This window comes from Emydura macquarii, unplaced genomic scaffold, assembly GCF_026122565.2.
Source record: "Emydura macquarii macquarii isolate MOO-44397 ecotype Brisbane River unplaced genomic scaffold, CSIRO-AGI_Emac_v2 contig_1477, whole genome shotgun sequence".
In the NCBI taxonomy this organism is placed as follows: Eukaryota; Metazoa; Chordata; order Testudines; family Chelidae; genus Emydura; species Emydura macquarii.
This window is the reverse complement of record NW_027131614.1, coordinates 7,731,125-7,753,184: the sequence shown is the minus strand read 5'-3', so window position 1 is coordinate 7,753,184 and position 22,060 is coordinate 7,731,125. Positions and strand designations below refer to the sequence as shown.

General features: G+C 37.9%; 1 long non-coding RNA gene across 2 annotated transcripts in view; it reads left to right on the top strand.

Annotated features, from left to right (window-relative positions):
- The first annotated feature begins 229 nt into the window (after nucleotides 1-229).
- The window catches only part of LOC137156807 (uncharacterized), a 268,742-nt gene continuing 246,911 nt past the window's right edge, over nucleotides 230-22,060 (top strand). For both annotated transcript variants that reach the window (XR_010920908.1, XR_010920907.1), the window contains exons 1-2: nucleotides 230-367; nucleotides 13,950-13,992. This is a non-coding gene — a long non-coding RNA (uncharacterized lncRNA). The remainder of the gene's footprint in view (nucleotides 368-13,949; nucleotides 13,993-22,060) is intronic.

Below are 22,060 nucleotides of genomic sequence, written 5' to 3'. Positions count from 1 at the left end.
AATAAAAAAAAACCTGGAAAAAAAATCCCTGGAAAAATATAAGGAGACAAGTATTGAAATCCCTCTTACAGAGTCTGATTGTGATCTCACTTGCACCAGCTTCACACTGATTAACTCAATTGATTTCAGAAGAGTTAGTCTTGATTTGAACCAGTGATCTGAGACCAGAGCCCAACCCCTGAAGCCTATAAAGCATTTCCCCTGTGTTCACTTTCACGTTAGTATTACAGTTCTTAAGGTGCTTCCTCCAATCAGATACAAGCTGCTGTCTATTTAAACCAAACTCTCTGAGTGGGTTTATGCCACCTATGAAGACAGAAAGGAGTCATTCAAGGAAGCTATAGAGAAAGACAAACCCTCTAAACAAGTGAGTAGATTTAGGCCCTACATATAAAAAGCCTAATAAATGTTCTAAGAGAATTTAAAACTGCAAAAAGAAGAGTTAAAATCCTGAAGGATAATAAAATCTTTTACTAACAAGATTTGATTCCAAAATATGGCAAACTAATGAGGCTGCCCTGGTTCCCACTGTAGAAAGCACCAAACCCTTAGAAGAAAGTTGCTGCCTAGCCTTCAGAAAGAAAAGGACAAAACAGAAGCTGCTCCTATTCAAAGAGTCTAGACTAAAAAGATTAGTGGCTTCACCATATTCCTGTTAACTTCCAACAAACAAGCTATTGACATAATTTACTTAGTGTTACTGCCTCAGAAAACCAGAGGAGTGTTTGAACTCTGCTACTTGTAGTATTAGTCCTTCCTGTAGGCCCCAATCCTGCAACTGGATCATTCAAGCAGACTCTAGACTTCAGTAGGGCTGCCTGAAGGTATGAGTCCACCTGCAGGAATACATTTGCAGGACTGGGACATTTAATGGGCTGCTGCAAAATTAAACATCACAAAAGAGTTTGCTATTTGTTGCTTTGTTGGCCAAAGACTCAGAAGTTCTGATCAGAGTCCAGTCTGCATTTTCGGCCAAAAAAGCAACAAACAGCAAGCTCTTTTGTACCATAAATTTCCAGCATGCTTCCTAGACTTAAATCTAAGGATTTGGCATTTAGTGAGTGGGGGAGGGGGAATCTGTCCTAAGGCCTTTACAAGCAGGCTTTTGCATTCATGCTGCACTTAGCACCCTTTTAAAATTTGCACAAGAACCATATTAGTGAAAATACCCTCAGTAGTGCCCTACTTCCATTGGGTATGGTATAGCTAGATCACTGGCAAGGTTCTCGTAAACAAAGAGCCACAGGCCATGTCATTGTGTCTTTTCTCCTCCATAGCCTCAGCTCAGTTAAGAAGTAACATTTTTCTTCACTCTGTCCTCCTTTTATCGTCTATATGTTTCATGTGTCTGGGCATGCTTTTTTTCTTGTTTGTTTGTTTGTCTCTGTGCTATTGCATGGGTGCTGAATGCTGATGAGACAGTACCTAGCCCTGTCCTAGAAAGTTATTTTTCTGGCACCTTCAACTATGGGAATACCTGATTCATACATTTAGGAGTACCAGGTAGCTTAGATTACCTGAATACTTGTGGGTGTTTGGGTGGAGTCCTATAAAGCTGTGCAAAAAAAGGTAGTGTATTAAGTGAAACTGTTGAAATGTGTATCTTGTTGCGTCCTGCAAAAGTACAACACAATCTGTCTTTTTTGCACAGTCCTTTTGTGAGCGCAAAAAAAATCACAAGTGCATCAAAAGGAATGGAGAGAAGGTAAAAGATCAAAGGAGGTTTTCAGCGTCAGTAGTGTTTCATTTGCAAAAAGGGAAGCAGAATGTAGGTTAAGTTGAACAAGTGGAACTTTATTAAACCCTGTACACTGCTCTGTCCATGTAGCTGCCTTGCTTTTCAACTTAACTGCCTGAGTTCCCTGTTTTCCTGATGTCCTGTCAATAACAGTCCCTCTAGGGAAAGTGAGCTCTCTGACTTCACTGATCATGATACAAGTAGGTCCCAAAACATATACTTGACTTTACATCTGCAGCCCTGACTCCTTACACAGTGCCAGAGAGTGGTGGGGGTGGAGGTTTTTATTTTCTGTTCCTCTTTCTCTGCAGTTGAGTACTACTTTCTCCCAAGATATCTATCCCACCCAATTGATTTTTCTCTAATCAACCCAAAAAAAAAAAAAAAAGAGGTATGTGGCTTTCTTGGTGTGTTCATTATAAGGTTGTCTCACTAGAATGAGGCATATAGCCCTATTTAAAAATTGCAAAATATGTTAGGATACACAGAAATCAGCCATCTTTACCTGTTTGCTAGTCCATAGTTGATTGTTTCGTGTAGGGCTTTAACAAAAAATGGAAGGCATAGACTATTTTCTCCATATTATGACTGTGGTGATTAGGTTGCTATATAAATGAGGGTTTTTCATCGTCGTGTGCAGGAGAGGGAAAAATATTAAAATAAACCCTGTGATAGGAGGGGAATCGAAGTGCAGCTTGCCAAAAAGCTGCTGGAAGAAAATAATGCTTAGATCCAGGAATGGTGAGGAGCTGGCCCTCCTGCAACAGGTGGTCAGATTTGGTTACCTTGGATCTAGCCATTCCCCTTGTTCAGTCACATTTTTTTCTCTGAACGCCTATCCCTTGAAGTGAACACTATATTCACACCAAGTGGGTTTGTCCATTTGTATGCCAGTGTAACTACACTGATGCAGTTGCACCAGTGCAAATCCTGAATGTGGAGACACTGTAATCGTATGAAAAATGCCTTGCACAAGTGAGATGTACCTGAAACTGGGATGAGTCACACTGGCACAAACCATCTACATTATGAGTTTTCACTGCAGATAAATTAGTTTGCACCAGTGAAGCTACACCATCATCTATATCTATCCAGCATGGACAGCTTAAGCATATGCCTAACTAAATGCACATGAGAGTACCATGACTTGAATCAGACTAGTGATCTACTTAAAGTAAGTCACGTGCTTTAGGCCCCGATTCAGGAAGGTATATAACTCCCTGTCAACTTCCAATTCAAGCACCTCCGCTTTGTCAGCCCAATAGGAAAGCAAAACACTATATATTTTTGTTGATTTGGAAAGACTTTGGCAAATTTCCACTGGTCTTTTTGTGGTATATTTTCATTGAGACTACACTGAAGATTTTTACTGCAAGTTGTTACATTTCTGCCACAAAAAAAAAAAAAAGCATTTTAGAAAACATAAAGCAGACATTTCCCACCTTTCAAGGGGGCAAGGTCCTGTTGCAAACCTATATGTTCCCCTAGAACTCATTCACATAGATGTCCCACTTGAAATCAATGGTACTGCTTTGCAGAAGAACTATTTGTTGGAACCAGGGAATTTTGGGATTGTAACCAGTCTCGGCAGGCAAGTTGGCTAATGCAGTAATATACAGAATCCTCTCTTGGCCTTAGCAACGGTAGCTTAGTTCCTTGGTAAATAACTTTCATGGTCATATTACAGTACTACAACCATCTGTATTCTAAAGTAATGTGTGGCAGGCGACAATGAGCATGTTTCTCAGAAGTATGAGAAAACACAGTGATCTGTTTTATCTTTAAAACTTGTGTACAAGATCTCCACTATTCATCAGTCACATTCCTAAAGATCTTGATGGTGCAATGACTGTAAAATTATTTTAAATGTGAGTGAAAATCCTACAGTTGTTTTTACATCTAGAGACTTAAGCAAATATTTTCTAGTAAGTGGCAAACACATATTTGCATTGTTTTCAAAGTCCTAAGCGTGTTTTGATTAAATTCTCCTTTTCGGCATCTAGGCTTCAGATGTCATTTTATCTGTATGAGAAATGTGAAGCTAGGGAATTAATAATTATTTTACCTGGAAAGGTATGAAGTGAATTCTATTGCCTTTTGTCTGATTAGAATCTTCCCTGCTGGTTTCATTAAAAATGTCTATGTAACAAGAAAAGAAAGTGGTGTGGGTTTTTTGTATGGCACTTTTCTGTAAACAGTGAGTCCTGAGGCTTTCCTAGCTGTAAAATTTAAATGCTTCATGCAAATGAAGAATGCAGACACAGGTCAGCTATAGACAAATGTCAGTAGACTAGATGCAAAGTGCACTGCAGGCAGCAAAGATGACATTTATCAGTCATTCATACATCAGTAACTAAAACAATTTTAATGTTGTCTAGACAGGCATCTATTATTTCTTAAATTCAAAAGCTTTAGTAGAAAGACAACAGTGAATGCTCTCTTTATATTTAGGTTTTCGTTTTGTTTTTCAGAAGAGACAACACTGGAAAGGAAAATGGTAGTTTTCAAAATGAAAAGTAAAAATTTGCTGGTTTTATTTATTTATTTATTTATTTATAAGAAACAATTTTGGTGCAATGCACTGAAAGTGTAAAGGAGATTTTGCTGGTATATGCTGAAGGCAGTTTAACTAAATTATCAGTGTGCATGCACTATTGGCTGTAATTATTACAGTACATCCCTGTAACTGAGCTTTATTATTGTGTACAGTATTTGGTCTTTGTTTTCTGCTTAATTTACTGTGCATTAACACAAATTTAGTTGAAACCATTATGTCCGTTCAGATTTTCAATTTGTGAAAAATGATTCATATCAATAAGAAACAAACTCAAATATATATCTGTATAAACTGAACATTGATCAATGTCAATTGATCATTCTAATGGGCTTCCTCTTGCTAGTTTTGTTTACCAAGCCCCGATCGTGGAAATGTTTATGAACGTATTTAATTTTAAGCATGTTTGGTGTCTCATTAACTGAAATGGGACTGGTTACATGCTTAAATTTAGGCATATTAGTAACTGTTTGCAGGATTGGGGTCTTTCATGGTAAATTCCTTGTGGCAGGGTCTTTTGTCACAATATTGAGCACATTGTTGAGACTTAAATAATTTTAATTCTCAATATGGACTTGAAGAATGTGATATACACTGCATATTTGGAGAGAGCAATTCTGTATATAAAATATATATATATATATATATAAGGTTTAGTGCTATCAGAAATATATATATATATCAGATCTAGCCTTAAGAAAAAGCAATGTAAGAAGCAGCCCTGCTCTTTCAGGGAGTCTGTCATCCCATAAAATCTCTACCACTCACAGACCCATTTTTCATATCTCCTGCACTAGCAAGAGGAAACAACTCAGTGTCAGACTACTCCTCTGCTAGCAGGACTGGAGAGTAGGCAACTGAAGGCCTGGTTTTTAGCTCCAGAAACTTAGAGTCTTGCAAAATGTGATTTCAGCCAGGGCTAATATATGAGTAGCTGGGTGCTGGAGAAATATACTGAAAACTATGTGATTTCTTCTACAATGGGTCTTTTAAGAGGGATTTGAATTCAAAAAGGGATGGAGGAGGGGCCAAGAAGAAGTACTGTATGTGAACTAAGCATTTTTGGATGTGTTTAAAATGCAAAAGCAAATGAAATAAAGCCAAGGGTAAGGCATTAGCTGAGACTGTTCCATTTTGTTTTCTTCTATTCAGCAATAGTGAAACTATTGTACAGAATACAAGGCCTATACACATGCTAAGGATTCCAACAGCCCGTGTTGGCCCCAAAGTCCACCATGCCACCATCAGGAGAGGAAGGGTGGTCAGGAGATCAAGGTTCTGTTCCCATTCTCTCATTGACATCTTGTCACTTTGGGAAATTGCTGAGCTTGCTCTGAGTTGGTTTCCCCATCTGTAAAATGGAGGCGGTAACACTAAGGCCATGGTGGTACAGAGGCTAAATTCATAAATATTTCTAAGGCCTTTAAGTGTATGATAAAGGTGTGAATTACTGCTAATGTTATGCTTTATCGTGGTCTGAAGTCGGAGCAAAATTCATAATTTTATTTTAAAAATAAAACTAAACTTCTCATACTTTTTTGAGCACAAATATTTAACCGTGTCCTCTACCTTTTGCCAAAATCTTGGGAGACGACCTTGCAAACATTTATGTCTGTTAATTTCTTTGAACAAATATTGTAGGCACAATAAAAAAAAGAATCCATCTCCAGTTCTTTGAGCGTTCAAAAAGACAAATCTATGATTCATACTGATGAGAAAAGTGCTCAATGTGGAAGGTGGAATTCAGTAGTATGTATAACATTAGGTACTGAATACAAACATGAGGTTGAGGGTTCACCTCTGTTGTCCCTTTGGTGCTGTAAACAAAGTATAGTTCATTTCCAAGATTTACAAAGCCTGAGCCCTTCTTCGCTTATATTCATCACACAGGGCTGAGCTCCTGAGATTTTAATTCCATGTTGTCATTCTTCCCATTGACCACTAGGTGGAGCTGCAGCAATGTTTTTTCTGTGCTTATGCTAACATGAAAATAGTTATGAACCAATCTGAAAGGCAATGTTCATTTTAACAATTCAAATATATTCCTATTAATTTGTATTTGATAAAGGTTCAGAAGTCTTTTGTAGTATGTCTAGTTAGCCTGCATGTTAGATTTAGAACACTTTCACATTTCCTGTTTGATTGTCTTACTGTGAATTTTTATGTGAATATATGTACACATTTGTTTATATATGTGTGCATCTCTCTGCGTGTGTATATCAAACACAGAAGATCAGCTACCTTCTTTGCATTTACTAGTCTCCTGAATGGATTGAAATGGTACCATGTAGTACTATGCCTAGTGCATGTGCAATACCATGCATTATTTAGCAACTGGCCAAGATTGAGTACTTGATTGATTTCCTACATAAAACCCAGTGTTCAGTATCCAAAACAGAAACATTAAGGACAGTTCTAAACATTAAGGAAGCTCCTATTCCATGTGCATACCTCCTACATCGTTTACGTTCAGGTTAACTCCACAATACCCTTGTCACTGTATAATCCCTAGTTAACATTTCTCAGTTATGATCTTTGGGCATTAAGATGCTCCCTATGGTTAATGTTGCTAATATTGCAAGTAAAAAATAGGGTAGACCCTTTGAGTTGAGTGTATTTTAGACTCAGAACTGCCATTATTTGAGTGAGTGTTCCTGGGTTTTGTTACTTAAATTCCCAAGCTGAAAGTCCTGTAGATCTTTGGCTGCTTCTGGATGATCAGATACTTGAAGTAGACAAGAGTATTTATTCCAGACTTTCTTGGCAAGGAGGTTGCAGAAATTATTTTAACTATGGACCCTGTCACAGTTACCTAAGCCTTTCTTGTCTCTAGATTGCATGACTGCAATGTGCTCTGCTTGGGCAACGCCTGAAGACCTCTTGGAGTTCAGTCAATGTACCATGTGGTGGCATGTTTATTTAGTGGTGGGAGAAATTTCTACCTGTTCTCCATAGATTGTGCTGGCCTCAAATTTGCTTCCAGATTAAAGTTAATATGTTGGTTATATTTATTAAGTGCTTTGTTATTTAGATCCTCTGTGAATTATATTATCCTTCTCTTGATGCTGAACCTGGCTCAGAGTAGTAGTCCTTATGGTCGTTATTTTCAAAGACGTCCAGATAACTTAGACATATATTTGGAAGATGTCTAAATCCTGCTGGGAAAATCTCAACCTGTATGCATACATTTAGGGCAGGAGCAGTCTCCATCTGTGTTGTACTGATCCCAGCACAATGGATTCTGCCATTCTGACTGGGGCCATTCTTTGTGTGTTGGTGTAAACAATAAACCAGTAATAACAATCTGGGTGCAAGGTGTTCTCAGTGGAGTGCCTTCCATTTAATTTCTTCCTCAGTCTGATGTAGCCAAGCTGGACTTTCAGGGCACAGCTCAAGGTGTTTCTGTTACACAACCACTCAGATAAACAGGTTATGTGTGTGGAAGGTTGGGTGAAAGGCATGGAGAGAGGAAAGGAGAGTTGGCTAATGATGGTTGTCTGACACGGCGTCTTGTCATTTTCCTTGCAGAGGCTGACAGGTGTATCTTGTATACATTATTTATTCCATTTATCCATCTCCCAATTACATATCTTCCTACCTACATAGGGCCCAAAACTGCTTTGTTTACCCAAGTCAAAGCTCAGTAAGGAGTTGTGAGATTTTATTTTCAGAGGTGCCAGATCCGTCTGGGTACCTGTCTTACATGCACCAGATCCCACCTGAACTGCAAGAAGAAAGCAAGACCATTGACAGTGAGCACAAAACTTTCTTCTGAGAATCACTGGTTCTCTCTTGTAAAATACAAATCTCAAATGTTTCAGAGATTTCACTGACAGATAAGAATCCAAGTGTATCCAAACATAGGGTTGGAAATCCTGCAAGATCATGTTTCTCTCATGGGACTGTCAGTGTGTCCTTATTTCAGCAATACTGCATCTCATGGTGTTCCAGTGCCTCCACTTCTAGGGCTAACCAGAACCAAGATATGTAGGTTTATGTAAATATACAAAAGGAAAAAAAAAGTGTTGCCAGTGTTTGGGCCTGAACTTTTGGTGAACGTTTAGTTCAGGTTTCCTTCATAGGAACCAGCTGCCCATTCCTGGTTGATATACTCTTTAAATGGCAATCCTCAGTGTACTTTCCCCACTGCAAATGGGAGTGTATCACTTCCAGTGTATGGCAATTATAGAAAGAATTGGGACTTAAAAAAAAACTTTGCTGATTCCCCCAGGAAAATGCACAGTGCTCCATTTAGACAGTTCTCCTTGGTTTTTTTAAACTTGAGGCACAAGACGGACGAAGTGATGAATGTGGGGCTGGTTCTAGGGATGGGTGAGCAGGGCAGTTCCTCTGGCACCAGTCTCCAAGGGGTGCTGTACCACTGTGCCAGTCACCTCTTTTTGGCTCAGCTGTTTAGTATGTGGGGGAGGTTATCAAAAAAGTTTTCTACCCTGGGCTGCTTCTGATTGTATATCAGGCTACATTAGAAAGCAGAGAAGAGCTCTAGTTAAAGAGCTAACACGACTTTCTCATATCAGTAAAGATTGTCTGCCTCCACACTTCTTCTATTTTACTCTAAACTCTATTTATTAATTGATGTTTAAAGACAGTAAAGCAGGTTTCTAAGTTGCTGCTGGCATAATAACAGAAAATAGGAGGAAAAATCTCAAAAGTATCAACTGAGTCCACAAAAAATGACAGACAAAAATAGAAATGTGTTTGCAAATCTTAAACTCTTACATTGCAGCTAAGAACAATACTAATAAGCCTGGTGTGGACCTTATGAACAGCTTAAAATGTGATTGTCCTGGGTACTGTATACATAATATCCAACATGTATGAAGATTAACTATTTGCTTTAGAGATATGCAAGCAGGTGAGCATCTCTATGTAAAACATAATAAAAAGAGAAAGTTAGCAATAAGATACAGCGTGAGGTGGCACAACACAAACTATAAGACACTCACTCTGAATACCAGTGGTGAACATTGTAGGGGGTGGGTGGGTGTGTGTGTGTGTGTGTGTGTGTGTGTGATGCTAGTGAGATTTATTTATTTTATTTTTTTTAAAGGTGGGGCTAGCTCTAGGCAAGGGCAACTGCCTTTAGCACCATACATTAGAGGTTTCCTCTGATATCAGATACTTACTACGCAACAACCCCTTAGGGCTTCTGAAGACCTTGCCTGGCATCTAGAACTGCTTTATAAGTTGAGGACCTGGCCCCATTTTAAGGCCCCTGTCCTGCAAGTTACTTTGCTCAGGGGTTTGCTCCTGTGCAAGCTTCTTGCAGAACTGGACCCTAAATTATCTGACAGTCTGGAGTGGTATGGGAACAGACAGCAGACTGCCAGGAGAGAGATTGATAGGGCCCCACATGTTGTATCAAACAGAGTCCTGTAAAATCTATATTCAGGACTATTTGAAGTTAGCAGGTTGTATTAATGGTCTTCTCCATAACATAGGGAGATTAATAAGTAATGAATTTAGAGTCACAGAATAATCAGCTCTACCAGGTGTGTGAGCTAGTAAAATACTCTTGAGGAAAGCAAGTATACAAATATTACAAAACAGTTAATCTAATTTCTGACTACAAAGCATGATGATCTAACAAGGTAACTGGACACTTTCTGACTGTGACAGCTATTACTATAAAGGCCACTGTAATGGCTAAAATAAATTACTAAATATTATTACTCCAAAATTATTAATTTAGTTCAATAGTTAAAATAGATATTTTTAATTGGAATGGCATTTAGATACGTTAAGATCTTCCATTTAAAGTCAGAACTAGTATTACTGACCATCTTTCAAATGTTGAGTCCTGCAGAGAATATCCAGTGTGTATTTTGGGTAGAATACTGTAGAGGATAATACAGTATGGTATCCATAAGCCCATCACAATTCATGGCTGTTCAGCTTTTAAGAACTTCTGCACTGTACTGACGTAACAACATTTTATTGTATGCTCACAGATGCAGTAACAATCCAGAGTTAAGACTATTGTGTAATACACACAACTTATCCTTGTAACTGTTTTAGGTACAGAACAATGCATTATCTTGCAAACTATCCATGCTGCAATGCATCTGGTGGGTACAAGTGGGAAGGTTAAGGATGGAAGAACAACCTTGGTTCTTAACATCCTTTATTTCTGAAGTCCTAAGTAAACAATGCCTGTTAATATATATACATGCATGATGTCATGTATTCCTTTTAAAAGAATAACCTAAAGTAATTTGGAAAGGAAATACACAATGGATCCAATTTCCTGCATCCTTTACACACAATGTGGATCAGGAGCGACTCTATGGCAGTGAATAAAGTTACACCATTGTAGGTAAGAAGAGGTTCAGGCCCAATACACTGAAATAACTTAATATATTATGAACATAGAAGGGAGATGTTGATCCTCCCATTGTTGCTATGATATATTGTAATGGTGCCTTTGACACCTTTATCTTTTATTTCATCAGTGTGGAGTACATGACATTTTTTTGTGCTTGTGAAAGGTGCTGAACTGACAGGCCTGGAGACTGAAGTTCTCTGTTTAAATACATAACAGATAACATATAGAAAGACACAGTGAAAGCTTCATCACTTCCCCCTACCATGGTCTCTCAACCCCCATTCTACTGAACACTTGCAGGGCTCATAGGGTTTTTCTGCCATTCGCTACTTGGCCTCACTGCTAACATTACCAGAAAGGGCACCACTTTTGGTGGTGGTTTAGTTATGTGGATTCATGTTAACTACGAAATTAGATAATAGCAGTTCATTTCATGTAGGTCACAAAACAGCCATTAGACTGTAATGTCTTTAGGTTACCGAATGACCTGAACCAGACTTGACCTGGCGATCTATAGCAGAGGTAAAAGGCTCCATATCCTATATCCATTTCTGCTAATATATGAATTTGTTCACTGTATGGTTAATGATGCATACAGGAAGAAAATTTTGCTCTCAGGGACAGAGCAGGTCTCTATTCCTGCTCTCCCTCGTGTGGAGCATACTGTGTAAGTTAGGAATAAGTAGAGGGGAGAACATAGTACTAACACAGAGTGGATGCATGGTAAAAATTGTTTCATAGTGTTAGCAAAATTCTGCTCTTGATTCACATACCACAGAATTTCCACTGGGAATATTGGAGTGAAGATCTACCAGGCAGATCAGACAGCAGAATTTAGCTTGTAGTATGGAGTTTTAATAGTTTTGCCATTCTTAATTTGAAAGTAGACAACTTTTTTGTCCAAGTAGAATGTGATCATTTAAATACACGTGAAATACCAAAACAAACAACTTTCTGGGCTAATGGCTTACAAAATTTCATTTTTAAAATGGCCACCTATTTTGTGGTTAGAGGAGCACAAAAATCCCCTGAAGGTGGTCACATTCATTTTAATACTTGTCCATTCTTGATTGCAAAATAATAGCATAAATAAATTGGTTTGACTATCTAACCTCTCCTCCTCCTCCTCCTCCTCCTCCCCAAAAGGTTTCAGAGCTGCCTATTTTGTGTCAAGCTTCAAGGTTATAAATAACTTTATGGCTAAGTTACGTGGCCCTGCAAAGAGAACCTGCTGACAGAAATTTTGGGCAGAGACTGTGCCTACACAGGTTACATATGATGCATAGGAAAATGAGGACCCAATCTTGACTGGAACCTCTGAATGCTATGGTAATAGAAATAGGAAATAATACAGCATCTTATGAATTGTGCAGCTGTAACTATGCAAATTCTTCACAAATTTTTTGTCTTTGCACCTTTTCAAAGATGTTCATTCACCTATGCTAGTCATGGTTAAACTATTTTATTAAAGATGAAGAATGCTATAAACTTAGATTTCCTATGTCTTCCACCAATGTTGCTACAGTTTTATTTTTTCAGATGTGAAGTGTCAAAATGCCACCCTCACTGTACAGTTTATCTATACTATCTATATTATTGTACAAGAAAGCCAGTAATTTAAACAATATTTTAGGGTAAAAATATGAACGTTTGTTTAGCAGAGACAAGAGTGCTTAGGTTTTAGTAATCACTAAATCTACAATAAGATTATGACGAGGTTAATATTCTGAGTAGTAGCATCATATTTCCCCCTCTACTTATTCATGGAAGGTATTATATGAACATAGACTTAGAATAAATTATTTCCGTCAGGACTGTGTTCATCTTAAGAATCTGTTTTGTGATTAAGGCCAAAAACTGCCTGCTATCATTTTTCACACTTGCATTTACTCATACTTTCAGACTTGCCTCAGCTAGATCAACTAAATTTCCCCTGAAAGATTGAAAACGTATCCGGCCTCACTCAGTCACAGTTCAGAAGGAATTCAGTTATTTCAAGGAGTCTCATTACGCAAGATCCTTCTATTGCCTCTTGTTATTTATCTTTCACTACTATCACCTTTTACTACCCCTTCTTCTTTCTTAATTCAAATTAATAAAGTCCTGCAGCGAATGATTCTTCAGTTCCTTTGAAATTTCTTTTGAAAGAGTGAGAAGTCCTCAAAAATCACAATACTTGTAAAATGGTTGAGGGAAAAAAAAAACCCTTTATTCTTTTCCCTAGACTTTAGTGACACTATGAAGTTTCACATAATTTGCAGACTGCATCTCATAAAATACTGGCAAAATTTATTCAATTCAAATTAAATAGATGTAGCACAGAGTAATCTTTCTCTATTAAATATGTCACTTTTTGCAATTGTTTCTTAATATCCCTCACAGCTTCCATCTAAGATTAGCACTTTCTTTGCTGCCACAGTTTCACTAACCTACTGAATTATTCACTGAAGCATAACCTTCAGATATCAGGTTAGAAAGACCTTGATTATGGCAGGAAGTGAACTGTATAAACCATTTTTCTTTAAAAGAAAATTTCTCAGTATAGAAAAGTCTGAAATAAGATAAGTATTAAATGTGTGTAAAAATTAAGTTAATAATTGATAGGAATTTAGTCAACTGTGACATTCCTGTATTTTGTTTATAATGAAGTACAATAATATTATGGATACCCTAAATCCATGTAAAAACATGCATTTTCATGGTGTTTATTTAAACTTAAAGTAGATGCTAGGATATGCATTTTGGTTTTAGCTTTGACACAGAACTTTATTGTGTATGTTGTAGAATATTTGACATGGCTTTAATATATACAGGACAAGGATTATTTACATTCACCCTCTGATTTTTGCCCCATTTGCTGCAATTTATTTTTATGGGCTTCTCAGCACTGGAAACTATAGTGACTGAGTGGAAGGCTTTCCTACAGCAAACCACTGTTGACCACTATTTTGTGACAGTTCAGTGTTGAAAGGTCATTTGAACACCTATCAAGGAGACAATAGCTTCAAGAACACTTCCTTTGCTTGTGTTGAAACTCACCACTCACAAGACTTCTCTTTCATGACCTGTCCAATGGAATCCAGGAGTTGAAATGTCCTGAAGTTCAGCAGGCTACAGGTTCTAGCTCTTAAAATGCTAGCTAGTAAAATGCCAGGAGAAACAATATTCTACACTTATCCTGCTAATCATGAGTAGAATTTTTCATGACCTTATCTAGAATAAAAATGAAATATTTGTCTTAACATAGGTGCTAATTGTACAATTAAGCAACTGACGCTAGTAATAACATTGCGCTTGTGTTCCTTTTTCAGATGTTGGAGAAATGTTACAGGAGGAAACTGTAGAAAATCAATGGTAAGACTATAGGCTATCAAATAACAGTAAAGTTGATAATAGGATTTTCTGCATAGATTTGTTGACTGTGGTTTGAAGAAGAAGAATATAAAACATGGCCTTCAAGGGATCAACTTCTTAGGTTTAGAGGGAGCATTAGCAAATTTTCTTCTTTGCAAGGAAATATTTAGTTCCTCAGATGTTTTAAACCTCTCTTTCTTCCCCCAGCCTCTCTTTCTCAAAGTTAATGCTTGTAGTTTCTAGAGCTTTTCAAAGCATTTTAAAGTGCCAGACATTAGTAGCTAAAGCTGTTAGTTGCAACAAGTAACTAAGAACATTGACAAGATGTGCAGAGGATTCTATAGAATAAAGAAAATAACATACAGACAATTAAGGAGATAATTGTGAGAATCTTTTCTTCAAAATAAAATCAGCATGTATGGTGTTCAATTGTGGATAAAATATAAATGTGAGGAAATTAAGCTTCCTGTGTGAGAGAGGAGGTAAAATGTGCTTTTACAGAAACTGTGCATGTCATTTATAGAAATATAGGGCTAAAATCACCATTGGCATGACCTGGTGACCATTGTTCACTTTACTTTAGCTGTACCTGCTGAAGCTGTTGGTGAATTAGACCCAGAGTGTTAACAACTCCTTAATTTTGCATTCTTCTCTCTTACTGACACTGGTTGGCAATCTAACAGGGTTTAGAGTAATTTGAACCAAATTAGAAGACTATTATTTAAAAAAAACAAATAGTCATAAATTAGTGTTGGTTGTTTATCCAATAAATTGGACACAAATATAATCTTACTGTATGCCTTAGAATGGAATTCTAATCCTGAGGTCTGATCAGAAGGAGTAGATATTTTCCATTTAATTAGAATTTCTTCAGTCATTTATTGTTGTCATCAAAGTTGCATGATTTTCTTAGGGAATCAGTGTGGTCTGGGGCAAACCATCTTTAAACGCTTTTGTTTACCCATCTGTAACATGGAAATAATACTTTCCTACCTCAGAGGGGTGTTGTAACACTTAATTATTCATTAACATTTGGAGAGCCTCAGACTAATGGAGGATAGTAGCGCCAATGTTATATGAAGGAACATATAGACTTACACAATTGTTGGGAATTTTCAGCTTTGAGTCAAAATATTTACTATTATACAGTGGCTTTAGATTTAGAGTTAATAGGAAATCTTCATATTTTGAGAAATGAAAAGGCAGGGGATACATATCATATAAAGAAATTTGTAGTTAATCATAGTAGGACTTTTGGGCAATTGATGGATAAATATGGAATTTAGAGAGTTGTGCTTTTTCAGATTTGTAGGCATTTGGAAGGTTAATAGCAGACATATTCTAGTGGTCACCAGTAGCAACTGTTGTAATTAATGTGGAATTCAAACATCCATTCTACCCCCATTCTTTCACTTAAAAGATGCTCAAGCAAATTCCTTTTGTGATGAAATGTACATGCTTCTATAACAATCCTATACGTACATATCAAGACACTTGTATTGCTCCAGTCACCACAGTGTCCAAGCTTTTCACAAACATTTAATGTATATAGCGTCACAACACAGCCATGAGCTAAGGGAGTATTATTTTCCCCATTGAACAGATGGGAAGACATTTAGACTTATCAAAAGTCACACAGGAGGTATGTGGAAGTCCTGGTTACTGAAGGAAGATTGCCTGAGTTCCTATCCAGTGTTTTGCCCACAAGACCACTGTTCTACTCTTGTAAAGAGATATGTCTATACCTTCACTGGCAGATCCCCTTGGCTTGATACAACTATACCTCTGCAATGGGGACAATGAGATTTCATGGGTTTAACTGGGAGAAGAATTAGGAACCTTACCATTGGCAACTACCTGACTTAAGAGCTTAATTTCTCAATATTAAATTAATGCTTGTTTTTGTACATAGTAATTTAGATTTGTTCTTTTATAATTGTCACTGCTGTACTATTATTCAGTTCCATTCGATATAGTTTTTAATACTATCCACCTAGTTTCGTTTTACTATCTAATGATGTCAGCACTGCCTTGAAATCCTCAGAGACTATGGCTCTATAGCACAAACTGCAAATACACTTATTGGAACATACAGTACCATGTTCAAGGAGAAACATTATGCAAATGACATTAAACAGAAGTACACATTTGTGGGATACATGGGGGCTCAGAGAATAAACCCCTGAACATATTGTAAGTCCACTCTTGATACAAGTTCAGTGTTTTGGACTTAATCTATGTAAATATGTCTTTCCCTTGTCTTGTGCCTCACCTGCCCTTTCTGAAAATTGTGTGTATTGCTACATCATATGGTGTCCAAAGAGCAAGCAAACCTCAAGGTACATGAGACTGAATTTTCGCTATTTTTTTCAATATACGTATGCAATAAAACTTACGCTGGTGGAATGTAGTTTTTAGCAAGAACTCCTATTGTGTTTCTCCCTTCCCCCAATTGGACTGAGACATATGGTGGTCTATGATTTCCCCGTTGTCCCTCTCATTTTGAGTTAGAAGCTTGGTTAGATTTAGAATCTAGGCTCCACCTGGCTCTCAATCCTTAGCTTTAAAACTAGATTGTATGGCTTTCTGGGCATGGAAAGTTCTTTTCAGGAGCCATTAAATGGAGCAGCAAAAGTAATTTTATACAATCAACATGCTGCATAGTACTCTGCCATGGACAACACAGGCATATGCTCCAACAATAGGCAATATACAGTAACTGCTCAAGTTCTTAGAAATGGCTAGTGCACCATTGATTTGTGACCTACCCTTGCAGAGGCTCCTAATAGTGCCTTTTCTGAAGCCCCAGACTGACTGCTATTACAACCCATCATTTGGAGATGAAATATTGGGTATGCTTGACATTCATTTGCTCCAGAACTCTGCTCAGCATCTATTTTAGCTCCCTGACACTTCGGGGCAGCCCTAAACTGAAGCACGGACACTCCACTCTGTTCCACTACAGCTGCAGTCCCTTTTCCCAGTGGAGGATGAGTGTCATGGAGCTCTGTCTCCCTCCAGCGGGAAGGGGAGAGAGAAGGAGCTGAAGCACAGACTTGGAACTGGCCCACTTTTGTCCAGCAGGTGTTTCCTCCACACCAAAAGAATTTCTCTGCTGGGCATTTGTGCCTAGGTTAAGATCCCTTTCTCTTCTATCCAAGCAATATGAAAAGCACCATAAAATCACTAGAGAATCTGGCCTTTAGTCATCTTCACCACCACACACACCCCCAACCTCCAAAACAGCAGAATATAGAACTAATGCAAAATCCAAAATCACTTAAATGAATTAAGAGATCTCAAAAGTTCATGTTAACATTTCACTGGTGGTCTCTGCATGGCAATTGTGTGTTAATGAAACAACAAAGTGGAAATACAACATTCATGTCTCAGGTAAAGAAAAATATCTTTGCACATCAAAGAACTCAAGAAAAGTTGTTCCTGCTTTGGAGAAGTGATCCTTATGATGTTAGCACGGTCAGAGAGGACCTGCTGTGTTGTGATAATCACACAAGACAAAACTGCCGGTACATTTGACACAAACTAACACCTATTTTTTAAATGAAGAGAATGCTTTGTGGCTGGATTAGCAGGGATATTGCTTCTCCTTTCTCTGCTTCATTGGCCAGTGTCCCCTGCAACTTTGTTCCCAGTACCACATATCATTCCCTTTAAGATGATGAAAAGTTTCTCTTTTTTTCACCTTTTGTAATCTTCCATGTAACCAATGTCAAATGCCATTTGACAGAAAAGGGGGAAAAAAATCCCATGGTAATACATTTTGTTTGGTGCCAAAAACACACTTCAAGGCTCTTACAAGTGGGATTGCTTTTTCTGCAATGCAGTTAAGTTACAATTCCATTATAATTTTGGATGCTTCTAGATCCTATTGCAAACAGGTTCAATATTGCCCCAGGACCACTGTTGAGGGAATCAGGCTGGACTGTGGAACCTGAGCCTAGTGGTGGTCTATCTCTCCTTTACTCAGACTCTGACTGGGACAGTCATGGATGGAGTAGCTCCTGAGCTCTGTAGTCATGGTGTGGCTCTTCACAGGCATAGGCTGCTGTTCAGCCATCATCTGTACAATGAGAATGGAATTCAGCAGGAGTGGGATGCCCACGTCACAGCAGAGTACTGATGTTAGACTGGACCAGTGAGCTGCTCTACAAATACTCCACTGAGTCCCGTCCAGGGGGAGGAGAGTCAGTGGAGGTCTGTGTCTGCCGGTGGAAACACCAAGAAGAGAGGCACATGAGAAAATGGGGGAAGGTGACAGGAAGTGAAGAGGATGGCCACTAAGGCAGGTGAGGGGAGAGGGCAGAGGAGAGCTTGCAAAAGGAAAGATGGTCTAGTGGTTAATGTTGTCCTATGACTTAGGAGACCTAGGTTCAAGTCCCTGCTCTACCACAGGCTTCCTCTGTGACCTTGGGCATGTCAGCCACTCTGTGTAAAAAATGTGAGCTGCTGGGATGTTGCAGTGATGAGCCATATAATTGTTGTAAATAGATGGCAAGAAGAAAGTGAGGGGTGAATGACTGCATAAGACGGGAGCAAATGGAGAGGGTTTCGGGGATTTTTTGGGGTGGGGGGACAAGTAAAGTTAATTTGAAGGAAAAAAACACTGCTGGGACTGCAAAAATGAAAGTGCTAGATACAAGAGAGTAAAAAGGGGATTGGAGGAAAAATAAGAGAGGGAACAGAAAATAAGTGAGATAATGGGCTTAGTTAATGGCCCCTCAGCACTGTCTCCCTTTCACACTTGCTATATTTTAAGCACAAATATTTGTAGGTGGTTCCAGTCCATTTGAACTAGGTGGAATAGCTCGCAAACCAGTACAATCTTTCAAAAAAAAAAAAAGATGAAACTTTTAAAATCTGAGCATTCTAAATACAACTGCCATGTTGTACCCAGCACACGCATCCATTTTAATGATATTTTATGAATTATGAGCAATACTGTGAGGCATGTCCATGTGGCATCTTATGGTATTTGCTTATATTTGACCCCTCTCTGATATGTAAAATGACAGAAAAAGCTTTTTCTGTCTGAGCTTCACAGAAGAGGGTTGAGTATGTTGCTCTTTTCTCCGTTAATGTAATAATATTCTTCTTAGTTTTATTTGTTGGCATTCTTAAAAAAACACGAACATGTCCTGTACCTGTCATCAGCATCATCGTGTTTTTCCTCCTATTTTCATACATGTTCTGAAAATTTACAAAGTATTTCATGTCTCTGGTGAAATCCTGGCCCTACTGAAATCAATAGCAAAAATCCCATTGACTTCAATGGGACAAGGTTTTTCACCCTTATACCTAAATACGTTAGAGTTCCTGGGTTTTTTTTTTTTTTTTTTTCTGGGGCTTCCATAGAAAACCTGAAAAAATGATTTTGAGAGTGCATGACTCTAAACCCTTCTATGACTCTCAGTTTGATCTTTACTCCTTGTGTTAGGCTCTAAATTCAGCAGTGTCAGTTTCACTTGCTCACTTTCAGCTTTGTCACTGCCTTTCCGTACTGTGTTCGGGGAAGGCTCCAGATTCTTGTTTGGGGCCTCAGACGTCTTGGCAGCAGCTCTGCCTATGCAGTAAAGATCTACTGACAAAATATGAAAAGGACAATTAGAGACCGATCCGTTTAGAAGGTGGAGGGTTTATGGGTCACATGGAAAGAGGCATTTCAAGCCTTTCAAGCACAAAACAACATTTTGCTATACGCTACAAAGTTTTAGGGTCTGATTCAGAAAACCCTGACTTGGGTGGGGTTCAGTTCCACCCCACTGATGCCTCCATCCTGCAGCCCCAGTCAGACCTCGGTATAGCTTCATTGATTTAAAGGGGTCTCCAGCTCTGCACAGGGGTTCTCCTCCCGGAATTAGATTACAGAATCGAGCCATTAATCCTACAAAATAAAACATTATTCATATGAGTTGCCCACGGGTATGGTATTACTCAGTGTGAGCAAGGATGGCAGAGCAGGGTACATTGACTTCAATGGGATTACTCACTTGAGGGAAGGTTTGCAGGATCAGGCTCTTAGCTTTTAAAAGACGCCTTTCGTTTTTCCAAAACTACACAATAAAAGTTAATATCACTGAATTACACTGGGCTTCTCAAATACTAAACTACTCACACATGCACCCCCTCTATGCCCCCATATTGCATATGCACATAGTGTGTGGGGGTCTTTTTGTTCAAAATGGCATTACAAAGAGAGCATGTCAGTGTGAGAATAGGTGGACTTAATGGGTTAAAAACTGTGTAAATGTTACTCTAGTTAAATTACAGCTTGTTGTTCAGATGAATACTCTCCACTTCTCATATAGCTTTAAATTATGGACAAATGCTTGCAATTGTGAACTACCTACATTGTGGCTGTCTGTTCCCAGGCTTCATCAACCCTAGCTGTCCAATGGGATTACTGTAAGCTTTCACGGCAGTCTGCCAGCCACTGATCAGAAATTCATATCCCTGGATGTTAGATTGCTCTCTTTATTCCATCCTTGTGATGGCTGTGATTGCTGTCATGGTGTTAGGTTAGAAATTAGCATTTTGTGGCCCAAATTTTGCCATCCAGAACATAATCAGAAAAGAGAGAGAGAGAAATCAAAGAATAGTAATTTCATCTGTCAAAGAAGGGAAATGCAGTGCTACCATGATACAGATGTCTACGAAACTTAGGTCAGGAAATGTTGTGGTATTTATGGTCCTATTTGGCAAATGCTGAGGCAGGTGGTGCTTTTCTGTTACCGCAGACCTTAGTTCATAGATTAATGGTTTTCCTCTGATTAAAAAAAAAAATTAAAAATAAATCTATTGGTGAAACTATAGGTGAGCTTCAGAAATTCTTAAATTAAAAAAACCAAGAACAACAAAAAAACCTAGAATCTCTAACAGATACTTTCAAGGACATGCTGAATTAATCACAAGAGGCTGGTTAGCAAGAGGTCAGAGAGAGACTTCTTAGCATCATTTTGGGTCATATGTCTAGAGGCGATGGCTGTATGTATGTGCTGTATTGTAATATCCCCTTTCTAGTTTACTTGTCTGAGTCAAAAAAGGATGAACGCATATTGCATAGGGCTGTTGAAAGAAAAGACACATAATGGTAAATATCAGTAGATTTTTTGCTGTTCTTTTAAAACTGAGTCATATCTGACTATGAAATAAGAATATTGCATTGTTTTTCACCAGTTTTATGCTATATTCAGTAGTCCTTTTATTCCTTACATTTTTCTGTCTCTAAATGTGTTAGATTTGGTGATGCAAGCATGCTTATTAAACAGCACAGTAATATTCACTGATCAGATGGTTTTAGATCAACATATCTTATTGTTATAAACAATTATCTTGTCTATTAATCTGTTTATAAAACAATTAATCAGGGCTTAATTGCAGAAAATTATTGAAAGTAACTATTTAAAGTTTAGGGTAGAGGGATGGTAGGTCCTTTAAAGGTAACTTATTCTTTTTAGGTGATTCACAGACATGCTAATTTTTCCTGTCATTAGCAGTGAGCAAGCTGGAAGGATTCTGACATGCGAGGTGCACAGATTCTGTTAGTAGCCTTGATTTTTATCCACCCAAGCTTATCCGTCATCTTTAATCATGCAAAAAGCAGGATTACTTAATCATTTCATTTTATTGAAAAGAAAAAGAAAGATTTACATTAAAATGATGACATGCAGGAAAAAAATAAATTGAAAATGATTATGAAGAAAATGTAATGTGGAGACTAAAGCTCCATTGGTTTTGTGATGCTCATTTCAAGCAATGATCTAGCAAAGCCAAGATATAAAATTAATAATGATGTTATCTGTTGAAGTATAACCATCTTATCTTTGCATTTTAACATGCATCCTAACATGGTGTACATAGTCAATTATAGTGAATAACCAAGAAAAAGACTTCCCATTTTTTTCACCTACAAAGTACTTTTTTCTTGTATTAAATTCTACCTTTGTTTGGTGTGTGTATTTTAACATGCAAAATGTTGAAGTGCAAAACATATTGGTGTTCTCATGAGTATTTAATATGCATATATGTATTATTTGCTAATCTTATAGCA